We start from the raw sequence: 19,449 nt of genomic DNA on the forward strand, positions 1-19,449 counted from the left end.
AATGCAAGAGTTGGAATATTTCAGTAGTGTTTTGATGTGGTTAACCTTGTCACAGTTACATTTTATTGATTTTTCAAAGTTCATTTTGGTTTTCTTTCGTTGAAATGCAAGAGTTGGAATATTTCAGTAGTTTTTGATGTGGTTTACCTTATCACAGTTACATTCTCTTGATTTTTCAAAGTTCATTTTTGGAATTTCTTCCGTTAAAATGCATGAGTTGGAATATTTCAGTAGTGTTTTGTCATGGTTTACCTTGTCACAGTTACATTCTCTAGATTTTTCAAAGTTCATTTTGGTTTTCTTTCATTGAAATGCAAGAGTTGGAAAATTTAAGTAGTATTTTGTCGTGGTTTACCTTGTCACAGTTACATTCTTTTGATTTTTCAAAGTTCATTTTGAATTTTCGTATCTAAATTCAACCTTTGGATTATTTAAGTAGTGTTTTGTTGGGGTTAACCTTGTCGCAGTTGCATTCTTTTAATTTTTCAAAGTTAATTTTGAATTTCTTTCGATGAAATGTGAGAGTTGGAATATTTCAATAGTGTTTTGTTGTAGTTTACCTTATCACAGTTACATTCTCTATATTTTTCAAAGTTCATTTTAAATTTCTTTCATTGAAATGCAAGAGTTGGAATATTTCAGTAGTATTTTGTCATGGTTTACACTGTCACAGTTACATTCTCTTAATTTTTAAAAGTTCATTTTGAATTTCTTTCGTTGAAATACAAGAGTTTGAATATTTCAGTAGTGTTTTATTGTAATTTACCTCGTCACAGTTACATTTTCTTGATTTTTCAAAGTTCATTTTGAATTTCTTTTCTTTGAAATGCAAGAGTTGGAACATTTCAGTAGTATTTTGTCGTGGTTTACCTCGTCACAGTTACATTTTCTTGATTTTTCAAAGTTCATTTTGAATTTCTTTTCGTTTAAATGCAAGAGTTGGAATATTTCAGTAGTATTTTGTCGTGGTTTACCTTGTCACATTTTTCAAAGTTCATTTTGAATTTTTTTTATTGAAATGCAAGAGTTGGATTATTTCAGTAGTGTTCTGTTGTGGTTTACCTAGTCACAGTTAAACTTTTTAAATTTTTGAATTCATTTTGAATTTCCTTCGATGAAATGTGAGAGTTGGAGTATTTCAATAGTGTTTTGTTGTAGTTTACCTGATCACAGTTACATTCTCTTAATTTTTCAAAGTTCATTTTGAATTTCTTTCATTGAAATGCAAGAGTTGGAATATTTCAGTAGTGTTTTGTCATGGTTTACATTGTCACAGTTACATTCTTTTAATTTTTCAAAGTTCATTTTGAATTTCTTTCGTTGAAATACAAGAGTTGGAATATTTCAGTAGTGTTTTGTTGTGGTTTACCTCGTCAAAGTTACATTTTCTTGGTTTTTCAAAGTTCATTTTGAATTTCTTTCATTGAAATGCAAGAGTTGGAATATTTCAGTAGTGTTCTGTCGTGGTTTACCTTGTCACAGTTACATTCTCTTAAATTTTCAAAGTTCATTTTAGATTTCATTCATTGAAATGCAAGAGTTGGAATATTTCAGTAGTGTTCTGTCGGGGTTTACCTTATCACAGTTACATTTTCTTGATTTTTCAAAGTTCATTTTGAATTCTTTCGTTGAAATGCAAGAGTTGGAATATTTCAGTAATGTTTTGTCATAGTTTACCTTGACACAGCTACATTTTCTTGGTTCTTCAAAGTTCATTTGGATTTCTTTCGTTGAAATGCAAGAGTAGGCATATTTCAGTAGTGTTTTGGTGTGGTTTACCCTGTCACAGTTACATTCTTTTGATTTTTCACAGTTCATTTTGAATTTCCTTTGTTGAAATGTAAGAGTTGGAATATTTCAGTAGTGTCTTGTCATGGTTTACCTTGTCACTGTTACATTCTCTTGATTTTTCGAAGTTCAATTAGAATTTTTTCGTTGAAATGCAAGAGTTGAAATATTTCAATAGTGTTTTGTCATGGTTTACCTTGTCACAGTTACATTCTCTTAATTCTTCAAAGTTCATTTTGAATTTCACGCATTGAAATGCAAGAGTTGGAATACTTCAGTGGTGTTTTGTTATGGTTTACCATGTCACAGTTACATTCTCTTGATTTTTCAAAGTTCATTTGAAATTTCTTTCATTGAAATGCAAGAGCTGGATTATTTCAGTAGCGTTTTGTTATGGTTTACCTAGTCAATGTTACATTTTCTTGATTTTTCAAAGTACATTTCGGATTTCTTTCATTGAAATACAAGACTTGGAATATTTCAGTAGTGTTTTGCCGTGGTTTACTTTGTCACAGTTACATTCTCTTGATTTTTCAAAGATAATTTTGGTTTTCTTTCTTTGAAATGCAAGATTTGGAATATTTCAGTAGTGTTTTGTTGTGCTTTACCTTGACACAGTTACAATTTGTTGATTTTTGTTAGGTTAGGTTAGCTATATCAAATTAGGTTAGGTTAGGTCACGACACTGTTCAAATGGAACTTGTGTGTGAATATTTTTCATGAAGATATGGAGCTCCACTTTAATTCTGAGTTTTCTCGAAGAAGTACAAAATTTACAAGTTCTCTACTGAATTTTCTTAGAGAAGAGAAAAAGTTAGCTCAATTCTGAAATTTACCAATGAAAATAAAAAAGCTTTCATTCCAGTTCCTAATCTCTCAAAGACATAAAAAATTTAAAGTTCAATTCTAAATTTTTCCATAGAAGATAGGAATGGCTATACTATGATTGTGATAGTGATAAGTTAGTGATAGTGATAAGTTATGATTTTGATAAGTTACGTTACGTTAAGTTAGGTTAGGCTAGGTTAGATTAAGTTAGGTTAGGTTAAGTTAGGTTAGCCTACGTACGCGCGCATGCGTAGGCTAACCTAACTTAACCTAACCTAACTTAATCTAACCTAGCCTAACCTAAATTAACCTAACGTAAATTATCACAATCATAACTTATCACTATCACTAACTTATCACTATCACAATCATAGTATAGCCATTCCTATCTTCTATGGAAAAATTTAGAATTGAACTTTAAATTCTTTATGTCTTTGAGAAATTAGGAACTGAAATGAAAGCTTTTTTATTTTCATTGGTAAAGTTCAGAATTGAGCTAACTTTGTTTTCTTCTCTAAGAAAATTCAGTAGAGAACTTGCACATTTTGTACTTCTTCGAGAAAACTCAGAATTAAAGTGGAGCTCCATATCTTCATGAAAAATATTCACACACAAGTTCCATTTGAACAGTGTCGTGACCTAATCTAACCTAATTTGATCTAGCTAAACTAACCTAACGTAACAAAAATCAAGAAAATGTAACTGTGTCAAGGTAAATAACAACAAAACACTACTGAAATATTCCAACTCTTGCATTTCAACGAAAGAAAACCAAAATTATCTTTGAAAAATCAAGAGAATGTAGCTGTGACAAAGTAAACCACGGCAAAACACTACTGAAATATTCCAGTCTTGCATTTCAATGAAAGAAATCCGAAATGAACTTATAAAAATCGAGAAAATGTAACATTGACTAGGTAAACCATAACAAAACTCTACTGAAATAATCCAGCTCTTGCATTTCAATGAAAGAAATTTCAATTGAAGTTTGAAAAATCAAGAGAATGTAACTCTGACATGGTAAACCACAACAAAACACCACTGAAGTATTCCAACTCTTGCATTTCAATGCGTGAAATTCAAAATGAACTTTAAAAAATCAAGAGAATGTAACTGTGACAAGGTAAACCATGACAAAACACTATTGAAATATTCCAACTCTTGTATTTCAACAAAAAAAATTCAAATTGAACTTTTAAAAATCAAGAGAATGTAACAGTGACAAGGTAAACCATGACAAAACACTATTGAAATATTCCAACTCTTACATTTCAACAAAGGAAATTCAAAATGAACTTTGAAAAATCAAGAGAATGTAACTGTGACAAAGTAAACTACAACAAAACACTAAGGAAATATTCCAACTCTTGCATTTCAACGAAAGGAATTCCAAAAAGAACTTTGAAAAATCAAGAGAATGTAACTGTGGCAAGGTAAACCAAACAAAACACTACTGAAATATTCCAACTATGAACTTTGAAAAATCAAGAGAATTTAACTGTGACAGGGTAAACCACAGCAAAATACTACTGAAATATGCCTATTCTTTCATTTCAGCTAATGAAATCCATATGAACTTTGAAGAACCAAGAAAATGTAGCTGTGTCAAGGAAAACTATGACATAACATTACTGAAATATTCCAACTCTTACATTTCAACGAAAGAATTCAAAATTAACTTTGAAAAATCAAGAAAATGTAACTGTGATAAGGTAAACCCCGACAGAACACTACTGAAATATTCCAACTCTTGTATTTCAATGAAAGAAATCCAAAATGAACTTTGAAAATTAAGAGAATGTAACTGTGACAAGGTAAACCGCGACAGAACACTACTGAAATATTCCAACTCTTGCATTTCAATGAAAGAAATTCAAAATGAACTTTGAAAAACCAAGAAAATGTAACTGTGACGAGGTAAACCACAACAAAACACTACTGAAATAATCCAACTCTTGTATTTCAACAAAAGAAATTCAAAATGAACTTTGAAAAATTAAGAGAATGTAACTGTGACAATATAAACCATGACAAAACACTACTGAAATATTCCAATTCTTGCATTTCAATGAAAAAATTCAAAATGAACTTTGAAAAATTAAGAGAATGTAACTGTGATAAGGTAAACTACAACAAAACACTATTGAAATACTCCAACTCTCACATTTCATCGAAGGAAATTCAAAATGAACTTTGAAAAATTAAGAGAATGTAACTGCGACAAGGTAAACCACAACAGAACACTACTGAAATAATCCAACTCTTGCATTTCAATAAAAAAAAATTCAAAATGAACTTTGAAAAATGTGACAAGGTAAACCACGACAAAATACTACTGAAATATTCCAACTCTTGCATTTCAACGAAAAAAAATTCAAAATGAACTTTGAAAAATCAAGAAAATGTAACTTCGACAATTTAAACCACTATTAAATAATAATTAAGTGTTACAAATCTTGAGTTTCATTTAAAAAAAATTAAGAATGAATTTGAAAAATCAAGAAAAAATCACTTTGACAAGGTAAATCATAATAAAACCCTACTAAAATATTCCAACTCTTGAATTTCAACAAAATAAATTCAAAATTAACTTTTAAAGTTGAAGATAATGTAAATGTGACAAGGTAAACCATGACAAAATACTACTGAAATATTCCAACTCTTGCATTTCAATGAAAGAAAACCAAACTGAACTTTAAAAAATCTAGAGAATGTACCTGTGACAAGGTAAATCATGACAAAACACTACTGAAATATTCCAACTCATGCATTTCAACGAAAGAAATTCCAAAAATGAACTTTGAAAAATCAAGAGAATGTAACTGTTATAAGATAAACCGCATCAAAACACTACTGAAATATTCTAACTCATGCATTTCAACGAAAGAAAACCAAAATGAACTTTGAAAAATCAATCAAATGTAACTGTGACAAGGTTAACCACATCAAAACACTACTGAAATATTCCAACTCATGCATTTCAATGAAAGAAATTCAAAATAAACTTTGAAAAATCAAGAGAATGTAACTGTGACAAGGTAAACCATGACAAAACATTACTGAAATATTCCAACTCTTGCATTTCAATGAAAGAAATTCGAAATGGACTTTGAAAAATCAAGAGAATGTAACTGTGATAAGGTAAACCACGAGAAAACATTACTGAAATATTCCAACTCTTGCACTTCAACGAAAGAAATTCAAAATGAACTTTGAAAAACCAAGAAAATATAACTGTGACGAGGTAAACCACAATAAACCACTTCTGAAATATTTCAACTCTTGTATTTCAACGAAAGAAGTTCAAAATGAACTCTAAAAAATTAAGAGAATGTAACTGTGACAATGTAAACCATGACGTAACACTAATGAAATCTTCCAATTCTTGTATTGTAATGAAAGAAATTCAAAAACGAACTTTGAGAAATTAAGAGAATGTAAGTGTGACAGGGTAAACCACGACAAAACATTACTGAAATATTCCAACTCATGCATTTCAACGAAAGAAAACCACAATGAACTTTGAAAAATTTAGAGAATGTAACTGTGACTATGTAAACCACGACTAAACACTACTGAAATATTCCAACTGTTGCATTTCAACGAAAGAAATTCAAAATGAACTTTGAAAAATTAAGAGAATATAACTATGACAAGGTAAACCACAACAAAACATAACTGAAATATTCCAACTCTTGCATTTCAACGAATGAAATTAAAAAAAACTTTGAAAAATTAAGAGAATGTGACTGTGACAAGGTAAACCATGTCAAAACACTATTGAAATATTCCAACTCTTGCATTTCAACGAAAGAAATCCAAAATGAATTTTGAAAAATCAAGAGAATGTAACTGTGACACGGTAAACTAAGACAACCCACTATTTAAATAATCCAACTCTTGCATTTAAACGAAAGAAAACCAAAATGAGGTTTGAAAAATCAAGAAAATGTAACTGTGAAAAGGTTAACAATGACAAAACCCATTTGAAATATTCAAGCTCATGCATTTCAACGAAAGAAATTCAATTAACTTTGAAAAATTAATAGAATGTAACTGTGACAAGGTAAACTATAACAAAACACTACTGAAATATTCCAACTCTTGCATTTAAACGAAAGAAATTCAATGAACTTTGAAAAATTAAAAGAATTTAACTGTGACAAGGTAAACCACGACAAGACACTACTGAAATAATCCAACTCTTGCATTTCAACAAAAGAAATTCAATGAACTTTGAAAAATTAAGAGAATGTAACTGTGACAAGGTAAACTATGACAAAACACTACTGAAATATTCCAACTCTTGCATTTCAATGAAAGAAAACCAAAATGAACTGTGAAAAACCAAGAAAATGTAACTGTGACGAGGTTAACCACAACAAAACACTACTGAAATATTCCAACTCTTGTATTTCAACGAAAGAAATTCAAAATGAACTTTGAAAAATTAAGAGAATGTAACTGTGACAATGTCAACTATGACGAACCACTAATTAAATCTTCCAACTCTTACATTTTAATGAAAGAGATTTAAAAATAACATTGAGAGATCAAGAGAAGGTTACTGCGATATGGTAAACCACGACATAAAACTACTGAAATAGTCAAACTCATATATTTCATCGAAGAAAAATCAAAATTAACTTTGAAAAATTAATATAATGCAAATGTGACTAGGTTTACCCCAACAAAATACTATTGAAATATACCAACTGATACATTTTGATAAAAAAATTCGAATTTAACTTTGAAAAATTAGTAGAATGTAAATGTGACAATGTAAACCATGACAAAATACTACTGAAATATTCCAACTCTTGCATTTCAATGAAAGAAAACCAAACAGAACTTTGAAAAATCTAGAGAATATACCTTTGATAAGTTAAACCATGACAAAACACTACTGATATATTCCAACTCATTCATTTCAACGGAGGAAATTCCACAAATGAATTTTGAAAAATCAAGAGACTGTAACTGTGATAAGGTAAACCACTTCAAAACACTCCTGAAAAATTCCAACTCTTGCATTTCAACGAAAGAAAACCAAAATAAACTTTGAAAAATCAAGAGAATGTAACTGTGACAAGGCTAACCACATCAAAACACTACTGAAATATTCCAGCTCTTGCAATTCAATGAAGGAAATTCAAAATGAACTTTGAAAAATCAAGAGAATGTAACTTTGACAAGGTAAACCATGACAAAACATTACTAAAATATTCCAACTCTTGCATTTCAACGAAAGAAATTCAAAATGAACTTTGAAAAACCAAGAAAATGTAACTGTGACAAGGTAAACTATAATAAAACACTACTGAAATATTCCAACTCTTGTATTTCAACGAAAGAAATTCAAAATGAACTTTGAAAAATTAAGAGAATGTAAGTGTGACAGGGTAAACCACGACAAAACATTACTGAAATATTCCAACTCATGCATTTCAACGAAAGAAAACCACAATGAACTTTGAAAAATTTAGAGAATGTAACTGTGACTAGGTAAACCACGACAAAACACTACTGAAATATTCCAACTCTTGCATTTCAACGAAAGAAATTCAATGAACATTGAAAAATTAAGAGAATATAACTATGACAAGGTAAACCGCAACAAAAATAACTGAAATATTCCAACTCGTGCATTTCAACTAATGAAATTAAAAAAAACTTTGAAAAATTAAGAGAATGTGACTGTGACAAGGTAAACCATGTCAAAACACTATTGAAATATTCCAACTCTTGCATTTCAACGAAAGAAAACCAAAATGAACTTTGAAAAATCAAGAGAATGTAACTTTGACACGGTAAACTATAACAATTCACTACTGAAATATTCCAACTCTTGCATTTCAATGAAAGAAAACCAAAATGAACTTTGAAAAATCAAGAGAATGTAACTGTGACAAGTTCAACCATGACAAAACACTATTGGAATATTCCAACTCTTGAGCTTCAACGAAAGAAATTCAATGAACTTTAAAAAATTAAGAGAATGTAACTGTGACAAGGTAAACTATAACAAAACACTACTGAAATATTCCAACCCTTGCATTGAAACGAAAGAAATTCAATGAAGTTTGAAAAATTAAGAGAATGTAACTGTGACAAGGTAAACCACGACAAGACACTACTGAAATAATCCAACTCTTGCATTTCAACAAAAGACATTCAATGAGCTTTGAAAATTTAAGAGAATGTAACTGTGACAAGGTAAACTATAACAAAACACTACTGAAATATTCCAACTCTTGCATTTCAATGAAAGAAAACCGAAATGAACTTTGAAAAATCAAGAGAATATAACTGTGAGAAGGTAAACCACGACAAGACACCGCTTAAATAATCCGACTATTGCATTTCAAAGAAAGAAATTCAATGAATTTTTAAAAATCAAGAGAATGTAACTCTGACAATGTAAAACACAACAAGACACTATTGAAATATTCCAACTCTTGCATTTCAATGAAAAAAATTCAAATAAACGTTGAAAAATCAATAGAATGTAACTGTGACAAGGTAAACCACGACAAACCACTACTGAAATATTCCAACTCTTGCATTTCAATGATAGAAATTAAAAATGAACATTGAAAAATTAAGAGAATGTAACTGTGACTAGGTAAACCACGACTAAACACTAGTGAAATAATCCAACTCTTGCATTTCAATGAAAGAAATTCAAATGAACTTTGAAAAATCAAGAGAATGTAATTGTGACAAGGTAAACCATGAAAAAGCACTAATGAAATATTCCAACTCTTGCATTTCAATGAAAGAAATTCGTAATGAACTTTGAAAAATCCATAGAATTTAACTGTGACAAGATATACCATGACAAACCACTACTGAAATATTCCAACTCCTGCATTTCAACGAAATAAATTCAAAATGAAGTTTGAAAAATAAACAGAATTTAATTGTGATAAGGTAAACTGTAACCAAATACAACTGAAATAATCCAACTCTCACATCCCAAAGAAATAAAACCAAAACGAACTTTGAAAAATCATGAGAATGTAACTATGACATGGTAAACCACGAGACAACACTACTGAAATATTCCAACTCTTGCAATTCAATGAAAGAAAACCAAAATGAACTCTGAAAAATCAAGAGAATGTATCTGTGACAAGTTAAACCGCAACAAAACACTACTGAAATATTCCAACTCTTGTAATTCTATGAAAGAAAACCAAAATGAACTTTGAAAAATCAAGAAAATGTAACTTTGACAAGGTAAACCGCAACAAAACACTACTGAAATATTCCAACTCTTGCATTTCACTGAAAGAAATTCAAAATGAACTTTGAAAAATCAGAAAATGTAACTGTGACATAGTAAACCTTAACAAAACACTACTGAAATATTCCAACTCACGCATTTCAACGAAAGAAATTCAAAATGAACTTTGAAAAATCAAGAGAATGTAACTGTGACAAGGTAAACCACTAAAAAGCAATAGTGAAATAATCCAACTCTCGCATTTCAATGAAAGAAATTCAAAGTGGTCTTTGAAAAATCATGACAATGTAACTGTGACAAGGTAAACCACGACAAAACACTACTGAAATATTCCAACTCATGCATTTCAATGAAGGAAATTCAAAATGAACTTTGAAAAATCAAGAGAATGTAATTGTGACAGGGTAAACCACATCAAAACACTACTGAAATATTCCAAATCATGCATTTCAATGAAAGAAATTCAAAATGAACTTTGAAAAATCAATAGAATGTAACTGTGACAAATTAAACCACGACATAACACTACTGAAATATTCCAACTCTTGCATTGCAATGAAAGAAATTCAAAATGAACTTTGAAAAATCAAGAGAATGTAACTGTGACAGTGTAAACTACGACAAAACACTACTGAAATATTCCAACCCATACCTTTCAACGAAAGAAACTCAAAATGAACTTTGAAAAATCAAGAGAATGTAACTCTGACAGGGTAAACTACGATAAAACACTACTGAAATATTCTAACCCACGCATTTCAACGAAAGAAATTCAAAATAAACTTTGAAAAATCACGAAAATATAACGGCGACAAAGTGAACCATGTTTAGATGGAACATTAGGAAAGGACCTTGCTCTGAAATGTCTTTTGAAAGGTATAACATAACATAACATAACATAATATGACATAACATAGCCTAACATAACATAGCATAACATAGCATATCATAACATAACATAACATAACATAACATAACATAACATAACATAACATAACATAACATTGCATAACATAACATAGCATAACATAACATAACATAACATAACATAACATAACATAACATAGCATAACATAACATAGCATAACATAACATAACATAACATAACATAACATAACATAACATAACATAACATAACATAAAATAACATTGGGGATCCGAGGGCCCTTTGGGAGCCTGGGAGACCTTTGGGGACCGGGGGCTTCCTTCGGGGTTGGGGTAGGGGGATTGGAACCCTTTGGGGTTGGGGTAGAGGAATTCACAACATTGTTCAAATAAAACTTGTGCATTATAATGACCATAGAGTTTCACCCTCAAATTTTCTTCTAAAACATCTTCTAAAAACATCTTTTAAAATGTTTCTAACTGTTTCGCCGAAATAATTCCATAAAATGTCTAAAACGGTTTCGCCCAAATAATCCCTAAACGTAATTTCAGCGAGTTCCTTTTGTTTTTGGCATCTCTGCGCTGACACATTTGAAATTACTAAGAAACCCTTTTGAGCGCTAATCACTTCATCGCTAAGATCAAAACATTCGCTCGGAAACAATTCTCTTGGTAGAACTCCAAAGACATTAATTGACATTCGCTCGGAAACAATTCTCTTTGAAAACAACAAATTAATTCTCCTTTTGTGAATCAATAATTCTCCTTAGAAACAACAATTAATTCCCCTTTCGTGACAAATCAATCAATCATGACATCATCTGTCAGACATTAATTAACTTTGCCCCGGTAACAATTCTGGTCAAAATCCAAAGACATTAATTAACTTGACGGCATCTGTCAGACATTAATTAACTTCCCCGGAAACAATTTCAGGATCATAACATTCTCCCCTAGCGGACAATTGGCCAAAACAACAACAACCTTGGAGAAAGAGGTCATTGACCGATTACGCAATCATTCTCCCTAATGACTCTATGCCCATATATGGTGTGGGTAAGGGAGCTCATGAGGCATCTCTACTAGAGTGAGTTGTTTTATGCAGGCCATATGCATGCTTGTAGTATTGTAGTTGTAGAGTTTCTAATCCTTGTGTAGTCTGGTAGCCCCAAATTTCTGCCCCGTAATGCAGTATGGGTAAAACTTTTGTGATAAATATATGCTTATGAAGGCTGAGATCGCTTATTCCTGTTGTAACGTTGCTTTTGTAAATACCGAAAGGTGCATTTTCCCCTTTTGTCGTAGTTGCTGATATTTGCTGTTTCCATTTACCATCAGGGGTTACTTTAAAGCCAAAACATTTTGCTTTCTCTTCTATTTAAGAAATTTGGCCTACTAGATAAAACTTTGGGGGTACCTCTGGCTACTTTTTGTTAAATATCAATATTTGAATTTTTGTTACATTAGCCTTCAGTTTCTTTTTCTGCAGATATTCTCCTAGGATATTAAGTAGAGACTGTAGATTTTACTCAGAATCAGCAAGTAAAATTATGTCATCTGCGAAAAGCAACATTGAAAGATTCAAATTTCCAAGACGAAGTGTTGGTGCCCATTGGCGTTGGAAAAATTGCACTATATCATTAATAAATATACAAAATAATTTTGGAGATAAAGTACTTCCCTGTAAAACTCCCTTACTTATTCATAAACATGATGTGGTATTCATAAACATGATATTCATAAACTGATGTGGTAATCCAATTTCACTCAAAGCTTCAAACAACAAAATTCTTTCTACGTTATCAAACGCTTTCTGCAGGTCTATAAGCGCAGCGTACAATTTACTATTTCCTTTAGAATATTTTTGTATCATTGCATTTAAAATGAATACTCGATCCACTGTCGAATATCCCGGTCTGAATCCACCTTGTTCTTCATTTAGAATACTATTCGCCTCCGTCCATTCTCCAAGCCGTTTGTCCAAAATTTTCTCCGAAATTTTTCCCCCACTGTTTAAGAGACTTATAGGTCTATAGTTTTCACGAACGGTGGGGCTACCTTTTTTAAATAGGGGAAATACGAGTGAGGTCTTCCAAGCTAGTGGCCAATGTGTCGTATATATTACTAGGTTAAACAATGATGTTAACACGGGGATGATGATATTCCTTATCGATTTAAATATCTTAACTGTGATTCCGTCTGGTCCAGGTGCTGAGCCCCCTCTCATTTTTTGCAGTGAATTATTGATTTATTCTGGGGTAATGGGTTCAAAGAGGGCGTAATCTGTTTCTCTAAGAGGGACAGGTCCTTGTTTGCAATCTACTTGCTTTATCCTTTCCTCTAGTGGGTTGTTCGTTTTTTCTGCATCTTTCTGTTGTGATTGAAAATAAGATGGCCATGTTTCCGGTGCTGGAATTTTCAGGGAATCATTTCTTTGTTTATTGGATGATATATTTTCTAACTTATTCCAGAACTCTTGGCTGTTGCTTTCTTTAAAACTGTTACATAAAGCTGCCTGTTGGTGAAATCTGTATTCTTTCTTTTTCTTTTTGATTAGTTTTTTATGTTTTTTTCTTGCTTGCCTATATTCTGTTAGCGCAATATTTTTTTCCTCTTCCTCTCCCAAGAATCTTTTTACTGTAAGGAGTAGAATAATCAGGTTTGAACAACTTTCTTTACACTCTTGGTCATAAAAATCATTCTGTTTCTCTTTTCTTGATTTCATAGGTGTTAGCACATTACTTACAATTCCCATAAGCCTTTCAACTACTTCATCTGATTCTGATTTCGGTAATTCCATATCAGACCTTAACTGGCTCATTTCCTCTTGTACTGGTTCACTAAGAAAAGCCTCTTGTACAGATAGCTATTGTTCTTTCGACAATTCGCAAAAAATCCGGGGCGGAATTTTCGGCTTGTTTTTTCTTTCACCTTTATCTTTAACCTGTATCCTATTTTGATTCATTGTTGACCTTTTACGTCCACATTCTTTCATCTCATAGTCTAATTTAATTGGGAAGCGATCAGATCCAGACTGATGGGTTACTTTTACATTAAGAGATTTAACCTCAAGTCCCGTGTCCACCAATACATAATCAATTAAGCTAAAACAAGGTCCAGAAATGCAAGTGTACTCACCCAAATCACCATCTTCTCCAAATCTACCATTCCCAATCGCTAGCCCATGACCTCCGCACAGTGCAAGCAGCTTCCTCCCCCATGAATTAATTCTTCTTTGTCGATCCTGGCTACTTCGTGGGATAAGGTAAAGTGAAGGTATCATCTCACATAAAGGGTCATCTTCATCTGAAACAAAATCTACATTTAATTCTTGTTGTACGGAAGTATATGCGTTAAAATCACCTGCTAGAAAAACTAAATCACTTGGGTAATGAGATTTCACTGAACTCAACTCTTCCTCTAATATATACCATGTATCCTCAATACAGTATGAGCTATTTTCTGGGGAAACATATACAAATCCAAAAATAAACCATTTTTCCAGAAATATAAATATTATATATATATATATATATATATATATATATATATATATATATATATATATATATATATATATATATATATATATATATATATATATATATATATATATATATATATATATATATATATATATATATATATATATATATATATGTATATATGTATATATATATATATATATATATATATATATATATATATATATATATATATATATATATAATGCCTATGTAAATATGATGTAGGAAAAGAAAACAGTAATGGCTATAATGGCTACAGACTGCTGTAGTTTTGTATGTCTAACAATCTTGTTATACAATCTGGTATTTGGTCATGAAATGGTCCATAATTTAACATAGCATCCTCTTGACGGTAAAACAGCTAACTTCATTGATTATTTTATTGTAAATCTAAGAATGACAGAATCAATACAAAGTACTAGAGTATATAGGAGTATTGATGCTAAAAAGTAAAGGCCACCATGTAGTAGTGTCTAAGGTTAATCTATAGCTGAAAATATCGAAATTATAACTATCTTCTGGGAATTTATGACACCGGGAGACTCCAGAATGAGAATTTGAGGTAAACTTTCCAGGAACAGTTAAATACTAAACTAGAGAGTTTAAAATTTCTATTTGCTGTAACATACCTGCAAATAGAAATTTCATTGCCCATATACACTTCAGGGTAAACACGTTTTAAGACCACAAGACGGTGAAGATTAGCGATTAGCCTTTTGGTACATCTTTAAGATTGATTAGCCTAAGTAGGAGGTCTATTAGGATGTTTTTTTTAGCAGTTTTCAGAACTTTATAGTGTTTCCTCCTGAGAGGGAAATGCACCAGAAACACCACACTTTATGTCGAGAAAAACCCACAATGTTGAAAAACGCCGATACACACCGTAGTTTAATTGAAGGACTGTTAAAAAACATTAAAAGTTATTTTTGAAAGGAATGGGAAAGGACACCTTTTCTGTAAGGGCAACTTTATGAGTCCTGCTCTTTGTTGGAGGTCAATATTTTATGGTAGTTTGAAGAGAAATCAGTAAAATAGGTGAAACAAATGCCGTAACTTTGGGAGTCATCTTTTTTCTTCTTCTTTTTTTTAGCAATATTAACTTCTTATTTATTTCTATTTGACCTTTCCTGGAGATTAAAAAACAACTATTTTTTTCATGTGAAAGTAAGGAGCAACATTAAAACTTCAATGAGCAGAAATTATTTCGTATAAAAGGGAGGGGGTTGCACTCTCTTCAATACCACACTATTCATAATAAAGTTTTTTTTTTAAATAGATTTCTATTCTAACCAAACGGCCCTTGTCTTAGGAGTTATTCTTAAGGAATTGGGTATGAAAGTCATACTTTAGAGTAATTAGCGAGGTAGTGAGGAGGGGGAGACCCCCCCTATTTAAGGAATAATTTCTGTCCGTTTTAAGCTTTAAAGTTGCTCCTTACTTTCACCCGTAAAAAGTTAAATTTAAAAGAAAGTTAAATTTCTGATTCCCTCCACGGAAAATTTCAAGTAAAGTTCCTCCCCTGTAAAATACCAACCGTCAGAAAAATCTCCTTGATTATTCCATCTTCGCTGAAAATCCCACGACAGATTTCTTGCGAACGATTCCAATAGTTCGTTTTAAGTTTTAAAGTTGCTTTTTACTTTCAGCTAAAAAACTCTAATTTAAATATGTTTTAATTTAGTCTTTTTAATTATTTTTAATTTGAATGCTGATATTTATAAAAATGATGGGAAGTACGGCTACCCTAAATGGAAAATTCTTTCCCCTGCACAAAATGTCTTCAAGTAAATTTTTCCCACGTATCCCCATCCCCCGCTAATTTTCCCCCTTGAACCATTTACTCCAAACCATTAATATCAGTGATAGTACTCCGAAAATTTTCTTGCGGACACTTCCAACTGATAAATTCTCCCTAGGATACATTCACCTGAAAAAGACACTTTAATCTTTGTTCACTATTCAAGGCACGCCAAAAATCACCTTCCCCTCCGTAAAAAATTGTTCCTGGAAATCCCCAATCCCAAGTGGAAAGTTGCTCAAGTGGAAAATTACCCCGTGGAGAATTTTTCCCACATAATTCCTGCACGGAGAATTTTTCTCGTGAAAAAATACCCCCTCCCCTGAAAAATCTTCCAGACAATTTCAATCTCTCTGAAAATTTCCCCTGAACGTATCCACACATAAAATTAAGTCGGCAAAGACCAAATTAAGACAACTATAAAGAATTTCGTATAAAAATTCCGGCAAGTTCCCTGTGAAATTCCAGCAAGTCACCTTGAAACATCCCACCGTTAGAAAATTCCCCCCCCCCCTCCCATAAAAAACGTCTGTATACTTCCTAATAACAAATATTGCACTAAACCATGATAAAATTTCGTAGCTTACAGCTCTTTCCCCAGGGGCTCTGGGAGTGATATTATCCCCAAAGGCATAGTTATTAATCATTTCAACCATGCTAAACATATTCAGGATATACTGATCTGATAGTGTGATTTTCATTAAGACCAGGAGACGTTTTTGGGGATGTTTCCCCATTTTCCCAAAATTTGACAATTTTTTTTCAGGCTCGTGACTTTTGATGGGTCACGGTAAACTTATTTAACCTTATCCATTTAGAATCAGCACTAAAATTCAATTCTTTTGATTTATTCATTGTTATTAAAGCTCTATTTGTCAGAGTTTTTAATAATATTGAGCCATGTCCCTCCTTCATTCGTACGTTACTAACAGTTCGTCAGCTCCCAACAGTTTGCTACCACGAACTATTTGACTTTGATACCAAAAAGAGGTAAATAAAATAAATCATCTTTGCACATCCAAAAAATAGGTGGCTGTAGTGGTTTAATAATAATAATAATAATAATAATAATAATAATAATAATAATAATAATAATAATAATAATAATAATAATAATAATAATAATAATAATGTATTATTAAAGCTTTTTTACAGCCATATACAAAACAAAAAAGAAAACAAAAAGGATAAATAAAATGAAGACATACTAAAATCACTATCCTCTTAATCAACACCACATTCCTCTTCCTCAACACCACATTCCTCAACACCACACTATCCTCTTGCTAATCTCACCACATTTTAGACAAATACGCTGCGTTTCCGGACCTTCTCTATTTTTCCAAACTTCTTTTCCTTGTATTGGTAGACAATTGGCTCGAAGCTGAATCCACGTTTTCAATTACTTACTAGGTAACCCCAGCTTCAAATATGTCTTCTGTCCATAAATCCGCTTTATATCTCCTTACAAAGTAAGACTAGTCGACCTATCTAAAGCTGTCCACCAAAGTTGAATTTCCTGGTCGTGCAATCTTGCTTGGAATTCCTTTATGAAGTTTTCTTGGTACAAAGGTCCCTGTCCTCCATTCCACGCGTCTGAAAAGCCTGTTTCCTGTAGTATTTTTCTGATCTGTGCTGTCCAAGTGGTTTTATTTTTTTGGGTAAGAAGATCTTTATAAGCAGCAAGAATAAGTATTTCCTCGGGTAAATTCAGGATTCTGAGCCAAAACTTGATCATCTGTATCTTTCTTCTTATTTTTAAACTGTAGATGCCTAGGTCACCTTTCAATAATAGAGAGTGAGTTGTTTTATGCAGCCCATATGCATGCGTGTAGTATTGTAGTTGTAGAGTTTCTAATCCTTGTGTAGTCTGGTAGCCCCAAATTTCTGCCCCGTAATGCAGTAGGGTAAAACTTTTGTGATAAATATATGCTTATGAAGGCTGAGATCGCTTATTCCTGTTTTAACGTTGCTTCTGTAAATACCGAAAAGTGCATTTTTCCCTTTTGTCGTAGTTGCTGGTATATGTTGTGTCCATTTACCATTTCGAGTTACTTTAAAGCCTAAATATGTTGCTTTATCTTCTATTTTTAAAATTTGACCTTCCAAATAAAACTTGGGGGGTAGCTCTGGTTACTTTTTTGTTAAATATCAATATTTGGCTTTTCGATACATTAGCCTTCAGTTTCTTTTTCTGCAGATATTCTGCTAGGATATTCAGTAGGGACTGTAGATTCTTCTCAGAATCAGCCAGTAAAATTATGTCATCTGCGAAAAGCAACATTGAAAGATTCAAATTTCCAAGACGAAGTACTGCTGACCGTTGGCATTGGAAAAATTGTACTATATCGTTAATGAATATACAAAATAATTTTGGAGATAAATTACTTCCCTGTAAAGCTCCCTTACTTACAGAAAAAGAGGAAGAGAGGCACTGTTTCGGAATTTTCACAAAACTTTTAGTCCATGAGTACATCGAAGCTATTATATTCATAAACTGATGTGGTAATCCAATTTCACTCAAAGCTTCAAACAACAAAATTCTTTCTACGTTATCAAACGCTTTCTACAAGTCTATAAGCGCAGCGTACAATTTACTATTTCCTTTAGAATATTTTTGTATCATTGCATTTAAAATGAATACTCGATCCACTGTCGAATATCCCGGTCTGAATCCACCTTGTTCTTCATTTAGAATACTATTTGCCTCCATCCATTTTCCAAGCCGTTTGTCCAAAATTTTCTCCGAAATTTTTCCCCCACTGTTTAAGAGACTTATAGGTCTATAGTTTTCACGAACGGTGGGGCTACCTTTTTTAAATAGGGGAAATACGAGTGAGGTCTTCCAAGCTAGTGGCCAATGTGTCGTATATATTACTAGGTTAAGCAATGAAGTTAACACGGGGATGATAATATTCCTTATCGATTTAAATATCTTAACTGGGATTCCGTCTGGTCCAGGTGCTGAGCCCCCTCTCATTTTTTGCAGTGAATTATTGATTTCTCCTGGGGTAATGGGTTCAAAGAGGGCGTAATCTGTTTCTCTAAGAGGGAAAGGTCCTTGTTCGCAATCTGCTTGATTTATCCTTTCCTCTAGTGTGTTGTTTGTTTTTTCTGCATCTTTCTGTTGTGATTGAAAATAAGATGGCCATGTTTCCGGTGGTGGAATTTTCAGGGAATCGTTTCTTTGTTTATTGGATGACATATTTTTTAACTTATTCCAGAACTCTTGGCTGTTGCTTTCTTTAAAACTCTTACATAAAGCTGCCTGTTGGCGAAATCTGTATTCTTTCTTTTTCTTTTTGATTAGTTTTTTATGCTTTTTTCTTGCTTTCATATTCTTCCTAGTAAGAAGTAACAAAACAAAGATCCGT

Source organism: Artemia sp. Qi Xiang Cuo, chromosome 20 (genome assembly GCF_049724085.1).
Source record: "Artemia sp. Qi Xiang Cuo chromosome 20, ASM4972408v1, whole genome shotgun sequence".
Taxonomy (NCBI): Eukaryota; Metazoa; Arthropoda; class Branchiopoda; order Anostraca; family Artemiidae; genus Artemia; species Artemia sp. Qi Xiang Cuo.